The sequence below is a fragment of the Triticum aestivum genome, chromosome 3B (assembly GCF_018294505.1).
Source record: "Triticum aestivum cultivar Chinese Spring chromosome 3B, IWGSC CS RefSeq v2.1, whole genome shotgun sequence".
NCBI lineage: Eukaryota > Viridiplantae > Streptophyta > Magnoliopsida > Poales > Poaceae > Triticum > Triticum aestivum.
The window spans coordinates 765441938-765444548 of record NC_057801.1 but is presented as its reverse complement, the minus strand read 5'-3'; the positions used below and the strand labels follow the sequence as shown (position 1 = coordinate 765444548).

Genomic DNA, 2611 nt, shown 5'->3' with positions numbered 1-2611 from the left:
TGGTGGCCTCCATGGCAACGGCGGCAAGGACTCTGCTTCCTCCTCTCTGGCGATGGGCTGATGCCAGTGTTCTTGCGCGGGTCCGGAACAGCGGCAGGGTGGGGCGAAGCATGTTGTTCGGGGGAGGGGGGGAGGGGGCCTGTTGGAGGGACAGGGGCTACGGTTGAGCTTCCTGGAGGTTATCTCTGGTCGTGCTCGTGGGATGCTCCTCCCCCTTCCTCATCCTCGTTTTGTTGTTCTCCATTTCGGCGTTGCTCGAGGCAGGTGGTTTGCTGGCAGTCCCAGAGGTGGTTGGGGTGCAGATTTGTTCAAAGTCACGGCCTTTGGAGGTTCTCGGGGCGGTCTGGATGCAGGGCGGCGGCTCTGGCGGTGGGAGGCGCGTTGGTTCTGGGCTGACTGCGCGGCTCGGTTGCGGGCGGGCAGCCATGGTCTCTTGGGCGGGATGGATGCGGGTGGTTGGCGGAGCAGGGTTGCGACGGAGGGGTAGGAACACCGGGGTTCACCACTTGCCCAGTCCCGGTACTGGCCGACGGAGGCGGCGTCCGTGGACCTCGTTCTCCTCCTTGCAGGCTCCGTCATGGTGCTCCCACTTCTTCCGTGTCACTCCAGGTGAAAACTTGATCTTCGGGATCTGACGGTGATGACTACCTGTGGTCGTATCCCTTTTGAAGGCATCATCGTAGAGTCCTTGCTCCGGCCTTGTCCGCCTCACCGCTCCTTGGTGGATCTCTTCTTGGAGGTGGTCACCGTCGGCCCAAGCGGTTATTCTTTGCTTATCATTAGGGTGCTTGGTCGTCATTGAGGTGGTGCTTTCGGTGCCCGACACGTTTGTATCTTGCCTTGGGTGTATCAGTGTGTGCGTTGAGTGTGGTGGTGCAGTGCGTTTGTATCTTCTTGCTCGAATGTTGTGATGATGGTTGCTTTATATATAAAGCGGGGAACCCTTTTTCGTCGGTCAGCTCCCTCTCCTAATTGAGAGACATGACATGATACTTGATTAATTGTTTCTTTTTGCACGTGAACATGTTCATACTTGTTATTTCTTCATCAGGCTGTTTTCCTGGAAGGGTTTCGAACTTTTAAGGACAAGTCCAAGGCCATTAATAAAAGTACTGGTGTCAGCAAAAGGCTTACTGAGATGATCACGAACTGTCGCTTCCCTGAGCAGAAAATTGCTGTTGGAAAGCTTGAATACAAAAGAATTATTGAAGAGAGATTGGTGAGTATAAGCTCCTGGTTTATCTATATTTTTGAACAACTTTGATTGCCATTTTTGCTGTGACTTCTTCCAGAATATAGACTGCCTGTACAATACAGCTGTGATGGAGGTAATGTGGGGCATACAGCATTGCATGCCAAGTTTACTGCCTCAAGAAAAATCACAACTGACAGAAGCGGACTGTCTCCCGATGAGTCTAGGACTGCACTATGTATTGCAACATTATGACTGTGATGTCAACACAGATATGGTGAGTTAACTAGTTGCCATGTTTTTTTGCTTCATAGTTCCCTGTCATTTGGTGTTGCACTGTATGATAGCTTGTGTGCTGACATTTAGAATACTTCATCTTCATGGACCAAAGTTTTGGATGCAACTTCTACAGAAAAAAATATATGCTTTGCATCCTTGCTTTAGTGATGAAGCAATCTTCTTTGTATCCAGGTCGATGAGCAAATTGTTGCGACAGCTTCTGCGTTGTTTCAGTGTGATTCTGTTGAGAAGAAATATTCTGGAGCCTTGCGCCGTGCAGGTGACCTCATTAAGGATGTTTCTGGCATCAACTGCAAGGGTTGGACGTTACTGAAAATTGCAACAGCTCTGAAGATGATATGGTGGCCTGAATTTGGCGACTCCTGTGAGGTAAAACTGTACATACTATTTTGTGAAGTGTGCCCAGCTGCATGCTATCCCATTTTCAGCAAACTTGTCACTCACTCCAAATCATTCTTCTTTCAGGTTTCAGAAGATGATGTGTCAAGGTTGGTGGCTCATGCATATATATATATAACGTTCATAAGAATAAAGATTCTTGTTTGAGAGTCTACAAAGATATGGTCGAAGCTCATGAAATTAAGACCTCAAAAAAAGAACTACTGAAATCGTTGGTTGAGCTGGCCAATAAAACATATGAGGCTCAAGGGCCTGAGAAGAATGTATAGACCATATAAGCTCACAGATAGCTGAAACTGTTGCAGCTAATAATTTGTTCTCAGTCTGAAGCGAGTTTTTGGTACACATGTTGGCTCATAGGGTGACCATAAGCTTATCTTGGTTGACTTTATTAGAATATCATTCTGAGAGGGCCAGTACGAAAAAGTGTAGTGCTAATTAAGTTTGAGAAAACCTGTTTAACTGTTGCCAAGTATTTTTCCTTAGGCGAAAACCCTTGTCCATTTGGGACTCAGCAGCGGCGAGCTTAGCGCCGTTTTACCGGAAAAGGCTTTCGCCCCGCTTTATATATAAAGCAACGATCAACCACAGTCCAAGTACAAATGCACCCCATCATAATACATGCTCACACCCAAGGCAGGATACACAGGTGCTGAGTGCAGCAACACCACCCCTAGCACTATAGAACAAGCGGAGTTCTCCATCGTGAACACGCCACCG

General features: G+C 48.0%; 1 long non-coding RNA gene across 1 annotated transcript in view; it reads left to right on the top strand.

Annotated features, from left to right (window-relative positions):
- LOC123066433 (uncharacterized) overlaps positions 1–2225 on the top strand; it is a 14274-nt gene extending 12049 nt beyond the window's left edge. Inside the window, exons 6-8 of the long non-coding RNA XR_006431335.1 lie at positions 1052–1469; positions 1664–1861; positions 1958–2225. This is a non-coding gene — a long non-coding RNA (uncharacterized lncRNA). The remainder of the gene's footprint in view (positions 1–1051; positions 1470–1663; positions 1862–1957) is intronic.
- Positions 2226–2611: the final 386 nt, after the last annotated feature.